This window comes from Eptesicus fuscus, chromosome 2 (assembly GCF_027574615.1).
Source record: "Eptesicus fuscus isolate TK198812 chromosome 2, DD_ASM_mEF_20220401, whole genome shotgun sequence".
Lineage (NCBI taxonomy): Eukaryota > Metazoa > Chordata > Mammalia > Chiroptera > Vespertilionidae > Eptesicus > Eptesicus fuscus.
In genome coordinates this window covers 53,079,451-53,094,229 of record NC_072474.1, presented here as the reverse complement: position 1 = coordinate 53,094,229, position 14,779 = coordinate 53,079,451, and positions in this window count along the sequence as shown.

Sequence of the window (14,779 nt, the reverse complement as noted above, 5' to 3'; positions counted from 1 at the left end):
TACCTCTTCCCCCTCCCCCCCTCTTTTTTTTTTTTTTTCCAGGGAAGAATTGGCTGGGCAGCTAAGCAAGAATGTAAGATGGGTGGATAAAATAAGGAAGGCTAGACAAAAGGAAAATGATCGCTTTTTCTAAAGGTTAATACACACTTGCACAGCTAACATTCTGGGAAGAAGAAAACCACTTCCCCAAATTAGCACATTTTTAAGCTAATAATAAATAATGTATCAGGAAAATTTAAGCTCTTCGGGTGCCAAGGAGGCAATGTGCAAACACACACTGAGGAAGGAAGCTTCCTGTCTAATCTTGGCTGTGCTCATAACTCGCTCTGTCATTCTGGACAAGTCAGGTAAACTGCATGCCTCGGTTTCTTCATCTGTGAAATATTTTGTTAGATGGTTTCATAGTTCTTTTCAATTCTAATATTCCACGATGCTGCCTGCCAACCTCCATCTAAACCTCAACTCAATAAAATGTGTCTTGGATGAGTCTGCTAGATCTGAACAGGTCATCCTTGGCAAAGACATTGACAGATCTAGCCATTTCCCATTTCTATGCTAAAATCTCTTTAATCTCTGTAGTTTCCCCAAACCAAGGGATCAAGAGTGCAGTTGCCAGCACCAGACTGGCTGGGTTAATTCTTAGCATATCTTGTTACTAGTTGACAGATATTGAACAATAAAACTAAGTACCTCAGTTTCCTAATCTTAAGGTAAGTCTGGTAGCAATAACTATCATATGGTTTTGTGAGAGATAAATGAGTTAAACGTATGCGAAGTGTCTAACACATACAATTGTTAGCTGCTGTTCTCACCATTGATACAGATTCCCATCAGCTGCATGCTGCAATGATGAATATGTTCATATCTGTGCTCTCCAAAATGGTAGTCATTTGACACACGTGGCTACTGAGCACTTGCAGTGTGGCTAGTGTGACTGGGAATTTTAATTTTATGCAATTAATTTTAATTTAAATAGCCACGTGGCTAGTGACCACCATGGTGGGAAGTGCATTTAGGCCACTCATAACCTGTCATTTATTTTGAGGATGACATCACCAGAGAGGATTATAATTATATTCCATATTTGTCTTTACAATTTTTCCAAGGACAGCAGTAGTAAGGAAGAAACCCCCACATTTATCACTATCATATTAACACTATCTAAAAGTTGTTGGTTTGTTTACAATTCAAATGCCTATCTCTCCTAATTAGAATTAAACTGTTTTTAAGGCAGAGATCTTGTCTTGTTCATCATTTCATCCCCAGATCCTAACATAGAGCCCCATATATAGTTGGTGTTCAATTAATATCGGTTGATAGAATGCCAAAACGGCTCAGTAGGAAAGAACCCTCAAAGTCTAGTTAGTTAAAAAAAAAAAAATTAAATTGTCACATAATCCTGTTTGGGGCATTGAAATGCTCAATGACTGATACTGCATGAAATTAATCCTTTAAAAGAAAGGTAAAAGAGAAGAAGAGGAGAAGTAGTTCAACACTGAAGCTCAGCCCCAAGGGGGCCGGGAATGGTGAGTAGAGAGGAAGTGGAAAAGGGAGGGGGAGAGTGACAGCACCAGAACTAGGACAGGGAAAGGACCAGCAAACAGATCAGCTTTACCAAGCAGTTGAGTTTCCTATAATCAATCGTCGCTCATAAAACTTTCCTTGACACATCCTTCCTTGATTTCTTTTTTTTTCTTCTTCTTCATGAAAGATATAACGCAGTGTTGCTTAGGCTTCTGAGTGGAGAATTGCTAACTCGCTTCACTTAGATCTGGGTTCAATCGTCACTGCTTAGAGAGACCTTCTCTGATCAACTACCTACAATAGCACTCACCTCACCTTGCTCAGTTGTATTCACCTGGTCTGATTTTCCATCCAACACATCTACATATAGGTGTATGCAGACATATGTGTAAACATGTGTCTATGTATATGTATGTACTCTCCCATAGTATGCTTCTCAGGGAGAGGGATTTTTTCCTAGTAGTTTCACTGCTCTATCCCCAGAACCTAGAAAACTGCCTGGCACATAATAGATGGTCAATAAACATTTATTCAATATTAAATGGAAGAATGAAAGCCAATAGATTTGAAAACTGATTTAAGTCCTTTAATAAGACTTATTTTACCCCCAAGACAGACTTTCAAATTATGAATATGTTTTTCTAGTTGTTGAATAAAATCAAATTTGGGTAAATATTTACCAAAAATGAATTTAATTATTAATTTTTCAGGGTTGGAATGCTGTAGGTGCTTAAGGAACAGACATGAAATTTATCTTGCTCTGGAAAATTTTTTTAAAAAAGCTTAATTTTAATCCATGTACCAGGGCTTTCTTTTTCTTGGCTGCAGTGAGTAGAGAATTAACTCTGGGATAATAAATCCCAGTGACAGGTGCTAATGGGAATTAAGCATGCAAATCCCCTGCATATCCCTCCAGTAATCGACACCAAAAAAATTATGCTATTTAGCATTCAGGCTGCTTACTTATGATATTATTTACCCTAAACCAGTATGGGAAAACTTTCCAGCTTAAGATTTAAGAAATAAAAAGAAAAAGAAAATATATTTTAATTATAGAAATATTTTCTTTCATTTTATCACTCATGTTTGATTTCACACTTTTTGTATTTTATATATTTTTAAAAGGAATCATCATAGCAGGAAGTATAGAAGGAGGATATTTGTGAATATAAATAGGATGGTGATGAAGAAACTCTTTTCCAAACTAGGAGTTGGAGGTAAAATTACTGATAGACATCAACTAAGGAGAGCCAGATGGTCTTGGGTCAATTGGTTCAATCCCCCTTCTCTGCCTCAGTCCCCAGAAGGGAATTTGGCCTGCCATAAACCTATACACTCTGGGGCTTTATGCTTCATATTAATTGTTTTAGACAAGACCCTTTGGGTTGAAAGTAATAGAACCCCCGCTCCAACCAGTGTAAGCAAAAAAGAGAACTTATTGCTGTACATAACTTAAATGCCATATATTAAAATATATATATTAACAAAGGCTAATATTTATTGATCATGCTCTGTGTCAGACACTGTTCTTAGTTTTTTACATGTGATATCTCACTTAAACTTCAAAGTGAAGATTAAATTGAAGTGCTATAATCATCCTCATATTATACACAAGGAAACAGAATGGTTAAGTAATTTTTCCCAAGTCACACACAGTTAATATTTACTAATGCCAGTCTAATTTCAGAGGTCATTTTCTAGACCCAAGAACTGAAATACCCGCACTCGCAGCACTTGGTTCCTCCCTCCAATTCCCTTCAATCTTTTGGTTCTGCCCCTTTCTCTTTTGAGTTCATTCATAGATCTGTGATGTCCACACTGGGATTCCTGGCACTTTCAGATTTATGATGTCTTTACCATGATCAGTCTCAGCACAAAGAGCATTTTCTTTCCCAACTAGCAATCACAATTCCAGAATTATGTTCTTGACTTATCTTGGGTTGCATACCCTTACCATGGCCAAATGGTTGGAATATACTCAATGGCAAGGCCTGGATCATGTGCCTAATTCCGCAAGTGGAAACTGGAATTGAGAGTGGGAAGAACAGCTTTCCTCAAAGTAAAATCAATATGGTGAAGAGGAGGAATAGAAACCAAAAGAATGGATGTAGGGCTGACAAAATAAATATGCTTATTCCATGGTGTTGAGGCAGAATGAGTTCTTCTCCAGGCTTGAGTTTTGTGCAGCAGCACTCACTGTATCAAATGAATTGATTAAGGAGGACTGAAGAATGGCCCCTATTAGATTATTTTGTCCAATGCCTGGGAGAATTGAATACATTCAATTCAACTCAACTCAATTCAATTCAACTTATCTCAATTCAATTTAATTTTCAAAACTTTTACTCAGCCCCTATTCTATTGTAGATACATTCCAGAATCCCTGGGGAAGAGTACTCATGAGTAACAGTCCTTGAGCTCCAAAGGCTTGTAGACTAACAACAATATAGATGGATAAACAAAAGGATTACACATAAAGGCCAAGATGCTATGGAAACACATGGATAAGAGAAAAGTTTGAAAAAGAATATCTGAGAAGAAAATCACCTATGACTAAGAGTTAAGCACTTGTGTATTAGTAATGCTAAGCTTCACACAAGGGTGTATTTATCTCTAACAATAAGACGTCTAGAAGTAGGCGGTCCAGGGCCATTATGGACCAAGAGCAGCTCACTTATGCTCTTTTCATGCCTTGGTTCCCTGTCCCATAACGTATGGCTTTCATTCTCTCAGTGGCTTGATGGCTTTTCCACTTCCAGGCATCATGTTGCACTTCCCAGGTAGAAAGAAGGAGCAACAGGCCCAAAGGGCTGCAGCCACCTTAGGCACCTTCCAAAAACATTTCTGGAAGGTCTCAGCCCAAGCCGTTTCCATTTTCTTGATAGCCTGTCAAATGGCCATCCTAGACCAGTCACCTGTGGTGAATAAAGTAAAGGGTGTGTGAATGCTGGCTGGAGCACGTATTTTGGACACAATTCTGTCTTAGAGAAGGGACAAGAGGAACCTACAAAGAGAAAGCTATGAAGACATGAGATGACAGGGTATATTCAGAGAGCGGTAGATGGAAAATAATTCTCTCTTTACGTGAGTAAAAGGAAGGAGTGTTTTTCTATCTCATTGCAAAATGAAATGATGGAGTAGACTCTATATTCTTTAGTTCACTAAAGTATATTGAACTTTTGGGAAATGTATAGCACTGAGATAGGGTCTTCTCTATAGTTGGGGCATAGAGATAATATTTGCAAAATAGAAAGAAAGCCATAAATAACGAAAGATGACATGAAAGACTGAGAAGGAAGAAAAGAAAAAGGACATGAAAGACTGAGAAGGAAGAAAGGAGGAAGGATCAAAGGAAGGAAAGAAGGGAAAAGAGAACAAAAATCAAAAGAAATAAATGAAAAGAAGGAAATAAAGTTCAATGTGATTTCTTCATTTGTGTAAGATGATGTAATTGCTATAAGATGAAGAAAACAATGAAAGGCTCAGCAAAATAATAGAATATGTAATTTAGAAGAAAATTACTGGGAATAGATATTATAATTATTATGTATGAGAGCTTTTCAAATACCTCATTTTATTTTAAATTTAATTGCCAAATTGGACCAAAGTCATTTTTCTCATGTTACAGATTGAACAAAAAATACTCTATACAATGGTGGGGTGATTCTGAATCAGTAAACATAGATTTAAGTCTACATTTATCTAATTTATTTCTCAGATATTCCTGTAACTTCTTTACACTGAACAATATGAACACATAATGTTGCCCTAAAAAATGAAATGTGTCTGAAAATGCTTTATAATGTGTCAATACTTAGGACATTATTATGATGAAGTATGGTCTATATTTCTCATTTTACTTAATTTACATAATCATCTAAAGAATAACATTAATGATGTGAATTATACCATCCTACCATAAACTTGGTGCTGTTTTCCATCTCCTTTACTTTTGCTCACATCACCTATTCAATTACTAAACCCATGCAATTTTACTTCTTAAAGATCTCCAGGATCTACCCCATAATCTCCATACCCACAGACACACAATACATTGGCATGTTCCACATGGTTTCTCATAATTACTTCCTTAGTAGCCAGTCTGCTCTCACATTCCAATCCATACTCTCCACATACCCCAGAATGACCTTCTAATATACAAATCCTGTGATTTTACTGTCCTAAAATCCTGTTCAAAATCCTTGTTGTCTTAGGCCCCCTTTCTCAAAGTCCATTACCGGGAATTCCTGTCTTTAGAAAGGAGTACCAAAGAAACTACAGTGAGCTAGATTGCATTATGCCTGGCCCTACTTTTTCCTTGTTAATAGAATTGCTTTTTGCAATTGCAATCCTACTCACTACAGGTGGGATGAAGTTCACTGCCTCATTGATGGTTGCTTTAGTCAATGAATGTGGGAAGATGCTAGTGTGCCAGTTCCTTCCACTGCACCTGTTTTCATGTGCTCCTGCTAGTAATCATGAGAACACAATTCTGTCTTAGAGAAGGGACAAGAGGAAGCTACAAAGAGAAAGCTATGAAGACATGAGATGACAGGATTTAAGAGCCATCAGTCCAAGGTGAATGAGACATACATGGAGAGATGTACAGCCCGAAGCCTGGTGTCTACTGTCTGGAGTCCAGAGCCTGGGTCCAGCCCAGCTTAATTGAACTGCAGCAGACCTAGTGACCCATGAGTAAAAACAAAATGCTTGTTGTGTTCAGATACCGAGTTCTGGGTGATTTTTTAATGTAGCATTATCACAGTAAGAAGTGTCTGGTATGCATAGTGTGAGAAATCATGTCCTCAGATTAAGCTCAAGATAAATCAGATGCTAATCTCCCCTGTAGTGCTAACAAGCTAGCAGAAAATAAAACAGATTACAGAACTGAATTGGGTGACTCTGGGGAGTGCAGTGGGAGAAGTATGGATACATGGCTATGAGAGGTGTGTTCAATTGAATTAAATTTATTTTAAATTGAACTGATCAGCAGAGTCTTAAATGAGATTACATTAAGCCTGGTCCTTGAAGGATAAATAGAATTTCTGTTTGCTGAGTTGGAGAGGAGAGAATTTCAGGCAGAAGAAACCACTGAGGCAAAAGCAGGAAAGAAGAGTAGAACATGTATGTGAAATATTAAAAGACTTATTTTGAAGCCCAGAAAGCATTATACTTAATAATATTACTAATTGTAATTTACAAACAATTCTACCTGGTAATATTTTTGAACAATCATTAGTCAGGCATATATATATATATATATATATATATATATATATATATATATATTCATTTAATAGACACAGCATTATGTTTAAAGTAGGTATTATTATCTTCATTTTAAGCATGAGTGAGAAAATTAAGGCTCAGAGGAGTAAAATAACTTCCCTCACTAAATTATAGTCAGAATGGGATCGGAACTCAAGTTTATCCGGATGCAGGCAAATACCAAGAGGTAAATTTAGACAGGAAAATAGGACTAATTTTTGAAAGGCCTTTCATGGTTTGCTAGGTGGCCTGTCCCACATTATGTATATACTAGAAAACTACCTAAGGGTTTTGGGCAATGAAATTATATCATGACCATGTCTTGCATCAATGTGCAAAGTGGATTAAATCTGGAAGAAAAATCATGAAGTCTATTTCAATAATCAAGATGAGAAACAGTGAGAGCTTAAATGTAATGAGGAATAGAAAAAAAGTGAAGGGGATGTACTAGTATACGCAATGTTCAACTGGGATGGTGGCTACTAATTCTAGAACACAGGATGAAAAAATTTGTAACATTAAATATTCATGATGTAATTAAGAATAAACTATGAAACCTTGAAAAGCTACTTGTAACAGTAAGCTACCCTCAACTTAATTAAAAGCATTAAATAATGAGAAATAAGATATAAAGGTTGAGAGGGACACATAAATTTCTTGGGATGACAGGTGTTAATCGGGACTTCAAATGGTTTGTTCAATATTGATATATTATAATGATTCACCAACATTTTGGTTGCATGACCAGATTATTTTTTGTAGTCCTTAACACTTTGTGTCTGGCACAAAAAAGTTAATCAATAACCATTTTAAAGGTAAAGAAATAATTTATAAGAATCTTTTGTTATATATAAACAAATTAGTTATTACATATTAAAATATTTTATTTTCAGTTTTTCCTAAATGTATTTATAAGTTCATTGTTAGAAATGTATTGTTCTTTATATTATAGAAACATGCCATAAATTATAAGCCTAAAAAATCCTGCTGATCATGTAGCTGGTGTATGGAAACAATAATATTGCAGAGCATATAATCCAATCAAGAAATGAAGCCATAAATTATAATCAAATCAAACAAATATAAAAAACATGATGTTTGTGCTTATGGTAGAAAGTAGAATAAAGAAGAAAATGTAAAATATTGATATTTCTAAGCTCATTTCATGATATTTCCAATAACTCAACAATGGAGCCACTTCAACTTCATGCCTAATTTCAAATGGAAATAGTGGATTTTGTTTTCTTTAGCATAGATGTTGCACTAGTACTAATTAGCATTATCTTGATCATGGTTGGGTTTTGGTTAATATATTGAATTAAAAAGAACAAAGAAGATAGAAAAGGAAATACATTTATTTCTGACAACATTGAGGAAAACAAATGAAAAATTTAAGAAAAGAAATAAAGAACAAAACAATTCAAGTCAGAATTGCCCAGTATTTTAACCAGAACTGTGTGGAACAAAAGCTAAAAAGAATGAGATGAAAGCAATGAACAGTGAGGAAGCAAGGTTTTTATTATCTACAACATCCTCCACTGTCCACCAGATGGCCCCACTGGCCAAGAACAGCCTGGTATTATACAGCAGCATTCAGTGAGCTAGCTAGCATTAAGATTTAGGAGAAGATTAAAATTCAAGTACTTTTAAGGAGAAAGCCCATGCAATGTTTGGCTTGCTTGTTCATATGTAATTATTCTCTAGACTTTGAGCTTCTCAAGAAGGATTTTAACTTTACCCTAGTAATATTTTATTCATTAGCATTATCTGCCTCAGTGCCTAACTCAAGACCCTAATAGTGGTTACAGCCTGGCCTACAGGGCTTGGTGGTTGAGCGTTGACCTATGAACTAGGAAGTCATGGTTTGATTCCCGCTCAAGGCACATGCCTGGGTTGCAGGCCTGATCCCTGCTGGGGGGTGTGCAGGAGGAAGCAGCTGATCAATGATTCTCTCTCATCATTGCTGTTTCTATCTCTCTCTCCAACTCCCTTCTTCTCTGATATCAACAAAAATATATATTTTTTTAAAAAAGAGTGGTTGCATAATGAAAAAAAAAGTCAATGAGTCAATGATATAATACACTAATGTGTATTTTAATTTAATCAATTATTTTTTTATGTTGTTATTTTCTATTTTATCTAATGTTAGGGCCAGGAAAATCTCTTGATGATTATTATTCTCCAAGGTATATTTCACTTTACATTTCTGACACTAGTGAGGTCAAAGAAAACCACTTTTTTTGTCTGCTGACATGTTGCTTTTTAAAAACACAGAGACCATTTACATGCAATGGTTTACTTTTTTTAAAAATATATTTTATTGACTTTTTACAGAGAGGAAGAGAGAGGGATAGAGAGCTAGAGACATCGATGATAGAGAAACATTGATCAGCTGCCTCTTGCACAACCCCTACTGGGGATGTGCCCGCAACCAAGGTACATGCCCTTGACCGGAATCGAACCTGGGACCTTTCAGTCCGCAGGCCAACATTCTATCCACTGAGCCAAACCGGTTTCGGCGCAATGGTTTACTTTTCATCTTATTGAGTATCCCAGCCACAGGCCACAAATTGTGCTGGGTATAGATTCAGAAGAGTCTATTGAGCAAATTTGTGATTGTAGGAGATAGGACCAAATAACTTAAGAGACAATCTATTTGAATACCTGCAGAGGCTAAGACATCCCAAGAATATTTAAAATAAGTTTGTTGAGCCCTGGCCAGTGTCGCTTGTTGGTTGGAACAATGGCCCAAGCACCGAAGGGTGGCTGGTTAGATTCCAGGTGCCTAGGCTGAGGTTCACTCCCCGCCTCCAATCAGGACACATGAGGGAGGCAACCACTCAACATGTCTCTCTCACCTCTCTCACATTGATGTTTCTCTCTCTCTCTCTCTCTCTCTCTCTCTCTCTCTCTCTCTCCCCCTCCCCCTCCCTCCCCTCCTTAAAAAATAAAAGTTATTTGAGGAATGGTGTTGACATCTGGAAACTGGTGTTAGAACTTTACCTCTGCTTCCATGCCCTCGGCATTGCCAACTTCCATTCTCCCAGGAATAAAGTCTTTATTTAGTCTGGTCACAGCCTATTACCTGGAAAATTGATAACTTGAAGTCTTTTTGCATTTTCTCATGACAGTTGCTCTACCTGAAATTTCCTTCCTCACAAGTAGGCCAACCACTTTTCGAAATCTAGTTCAAATGTGCTATCCCAGGATAAAGTTTTCCCTGAACCGTACAGTTAGAAGTGCTCAGTCTTTTCCTGTTGTCCACATGCTTTTATATCACCTACTATTGATATGCCGATAAATGTATAGTTTCCTTCTATTAATTTATAGGGCATTTGTGATTCAAATTTGAGTCTCAGACACCTTGGACTCTGTAACAACAGTGAACTTGTTGGTCAACATATACTAAATGAGTAGTGTTTTTTAAATGTATCAATGAGCTCTTCTCTTTTGCCTTTCCATAAACAGAATAGTTCTCCTAGTCATTGCAAGGCACCCATCTACATGGGAATAAAGGAAAAGGTGCGGGAAATGGGCACACCTATGGTTATGTTACCGGTGGAGAAAGGTCCCCATCTGTTGCTTATGGGAGTGGAATTATTGTAATATACCAATAAAAATAATTTTCTGAGATTTGTGCAGAAGAATAAGTGATTTTTATTTGCATGGAATTAAGTCCCTGAGTTTCCAAGGTCCTTTCTCCCTTATTCCTGCATAAAAGCAGTATAGTTGTGGCTTTCATAGGAGCAGAATCAGAGTCAGTGTCCAGTCCAATACATCATCCAGCTGGCTTAGTTAGTGTTTCCCACTGCAGTCCATCAGTCCATCGCGTGTGGGTCCCCATGGCTCTGGGTCATAAGGGCGAATGCAAGGAATCAGGAAGGAGAGAGCCCCACAAGCCAACAGTCAAAAGTCAAAAGCCAAGAGCCAAGAGCAATAATTCCTTTGTTTAGGGAAGTATGTACTCCCTAATTTTCACTGGCTTGAAGTGGCCACACCCATTCTGGCCAATGCTCTCTGTTCCCAGCTGTGGCTGACAGACACCTTCCCTAGTCATCCTAACTTCACTGAGCATCCATCTATCTCCCCTTTGTTGGACCCCTTCTCCCAGTGACCTGTGGGGAATGGACCGGTGGTTCCCTGGAGAATGTGAAATCGCAGCTTCCTGGTGAAGCTGCCCAAATGGTATGCCTATAATGTCTGGCCTTCCCATCACTCTTTTCCTATTATTAATAACTAGCTAATTATAATGGTTTCAGTTGAGCAGAAATGCATAAGAGAAAGAATTCACATGTAGTTTCTGAACTGCAAGATGGAATTTCTATGTCTGTAGTCAAACAATGGCTTTAAAAATTAGCTTAGATATGCCATGAAAAAGAATGAACTCTAACCTTTTGTGGCAACATAGACATAGAGGGGATATGCTAAGTGAAATAAGTCGGACGGAGAAAGATAAATACCATATGATTTTACTGATATGTGGAATCTAAATAAATAAATGAACAAACAAAGCAGAAACAAACTCACAGATACAGAAAACAGACTGTATGGGAAGAGCATTGAGGGGCTCTATGAAAAAGGTGAAAAGATTAAGAAGTACAGATTGGTAGTTACAAAATAGTCACATAGATGTAAAGTACCACATGGGGAATATAACCAATAATGTTGTAATAAATATGTATGCTGCCAAGTGAATACTTTTACAACGATGTCTAACTACAAGGCTGTACACTTTAATATAATATTAAAAAAAGACCCTGGCCGGCATGGCTCAGGCATCGGCCTGTGAACCAGGAGGCCAATGGTTGAGCATCAGCCTGTGAACCAGGAGGCCAACGGTTCAATTCCCAGTCAGGGCACATGCCTGGGTTGTGGGCTCAATCCCCAGTGGGAGGCGTGCAGGAGTTGGCTGATTGGTGATTCTCTCTCCTCATTGATGTTTCTATCTCTCTCTCCCTCTCCCTTTCTCTCTGAAATCAATAAAAATATATTTTAAAAAAAGAAAATCACTGCTTTAATGAACATAAAGAGATAATGTTTATAAGCTTTTTTATTTTCTAAAAAGGGTAAGACTGTTTAGCAAAATAAAAATATCAATTTACTGGAAAAATAAATTAATATAATATTTAATGTCAACTGTAATTTAAAAAACAATAAAAATTTAAAATTAGCCTGCATAGTGTAGAGAAAGATGCCACTTGTAATTAAGATTGAGGCCATTAAACTTGCTGATTTAGAGGCTAAAATATGGGGAAGTGAATAGCCCCGAAGTGCAAACCTCACTCTATCTCTAAAAGTTATGGCATAAAAGCAGAAAGAGAAGAGCAAAGAAGTCAGGCCTTGTTTCCATTGTTTTCCATGGGGTCCACTTGTGAGGGAGGGGAATACAGAAACCCTGTGGGATAAAAGGAGGAAACAGCAAGATCACCTTACATCAGCACCATGGGCCTCAGTGGAAAACAACTGAAAAGGGGGAACTACCCTACATTCTGAAGGCAATTTTGTGTCAGTGAGGTACCCAGAATGCCCATAATGAAAAAACACAAACAGGGCAGTACTGATGTGAAAGCTACGGGAACTTCCACAATATCCACTCTGGGAGGCCACTGACATGCCTAGGAATTCTGTTCTGAGGGGAAAGCAGCCTTCAGCAGATAAGCCACAGAGGACCAGTGGGCCTGGACAGTGATCAAGGGTTTTGAAGCACACACTCTGCTGCAAAATTGCTGGGTTCTTGCCTTAGCCAGTTTGGCTCAGTATTAGAGCATCGGTCTGAGGACTGAAGGGTCCCAGGTTGTATTACACTCAAGGGCATGTACCTTGATTGGAGGCTGAATCCCTGGCCCCTGGTTGGGGTACTTGCAGGAGACAACCAATCAATGTGTCTCTCTCACATTGGTGTTTCTTTCTCTGTGTCTCTCCCCCTCCCTTCCCCTCTCTAAAAATCAATGGAAAAATATCCTTGGGCCCAGCCAGCATGGCTCAGTGGTTGAGCGTTGACCTATGAACCAGGAGGAGGTCATGGATGGATTCCCGGTCAGGGCACATGCCCAGGTTATGGGCTTGATCCGCTGTGTGGGGAATGCAGCCAATCAATGATTCTCTCTCATCATTGGTGTTTATATCTCTCTCCCTTCCTCTCTGAAATCAATAAAAATGTGTTTAAAAAATATATCCTCAGGTCAGGATTAACAACAAAACAATTAAAAGCGCCTGGTTCTAATTCCTGCTCTATCCCTTACTTTGTGACATTAGAAAATATGATAAATTTTTCATCAGCACTCTTGTCTAAATTTAGATACTGATAATAACTACCTTAGCATGCTGTTATAAGAGTTGAACCAATTAATTCACATAAAACACTACTCACCATGCATGGGATTGAGTAAACATTAATAAATGTTAGCTATCTTAAAATGTTATTAACATATTTCAATACATAAGTATTTTCCTGAAAATGAGGTTTGAGAAATCTTTTAGTCATTTTACAGATATAGAGTAAACACTTCTCCTATTAAATATATTTGTAATAATTTAAATATTATAATTCCATAAGTACTTTTGTTTTACCTTAGTTCATACTAACATTTTTATTGACAGAAGTGAAAAATGTAACTAATAAATACTTAGTTTAAAAACTCAACATATTTTGTATTCCAGATATTTGGCAAAAGCATGCTAGCACAAAATGATTCAATTATGTGATTACAACATAAAAAATAAAATGTGAGCAGCAAAAGTGTTTACGTTTGTACCTTATGTTCACAAAGCTTGTATCAAAGGAGGCCTTGAAGGTCAGTTCTGTGGAGAACAGAACAATATCTACAAATCCTCACAATGTTTTTTAAATGGAAAAAAGTACACCCCGGGGACTGTGACACAATCGTCATAGGAATTTAAACAACGGGAAACATGTGTATAATAGCAGTGGCTTTTAATGCTCTTTGTGATATAAAGTTGATGTTACTCACCCATCACACTTTTCTAATAGTGTTAATTTGAGCTGAGTCTGCCACACTTTTTTACTTAATTCTACAAATGTTTGCATTTATGAAAGTCTCACAGAATGATGCTTATTGACCTCAATGAGTAGCAATATTTATCTCATTAGTACAAGGGGCTAACCACCTGAATATATCACTCAGAAAATATAGACATATCCATTTTTTAACCTGTCAGCATTCAATTGAAAAATTATGGCACTGATGTATGTTTCAGCTCCCTCTCCCCCCATGCATGTTAGAGGCTCATGTGCAGAAACCTGCCCTTTTGGAGATAAAAATGCCTATTTGTAAGTGAACAGATGGTATTCCTCAAGTTCAGAGACACATCTTAGGCAGAATCTCAGGGGGAGGAGGCAATGCGGGGAGAAGGGCTGGTGCTGTTTGAAAAGGCTTCCTGGGTGATTCTGATAGCTGCCCACCTCGCCCCACTGTGCAGCGCTGATTTAAAGCTTAAGGATACATAAATGTCATGTAGGAGCTGATTTGAGCTGCAGAGTAAAAAATGAACCCTTTTCCTGGTAGAAACTTGTCTGATTGCATTTCTCTGCATTTTATGTCATAGTTTTCAAAGCCGGAACCTCCCAAACACATACTAAAATAGAATCATGTAAAAATGATTAGTTCAAATATGACATTATTTTCATTTCTTTTGTGGTGTTAAATAGCAGGTCCCAGAGGATCATTGAAAGATAATTCTTATTTTGGGTATGTTTCCATATACATAAGTCACAATAAAAATAGGTCACATTCTATGTGGCATTATAATATAAGCAACCACATGCACAAATACAATTAGTGGAGCCATTGAAGTAAGTTTTGAGAGTCAGAATAATTAAAATAATTACAGCCACACTTACCTTTGAAAAATCCTTTAAATCAATTATAGAGAATAGTATATGTTTTATGTGTGTCTATTTGCCCAGCAATTCTTATGCATGCTAAAATTTGAAGCTTTCTTGTTAAATTAAAGAAAAGGAGAAAAA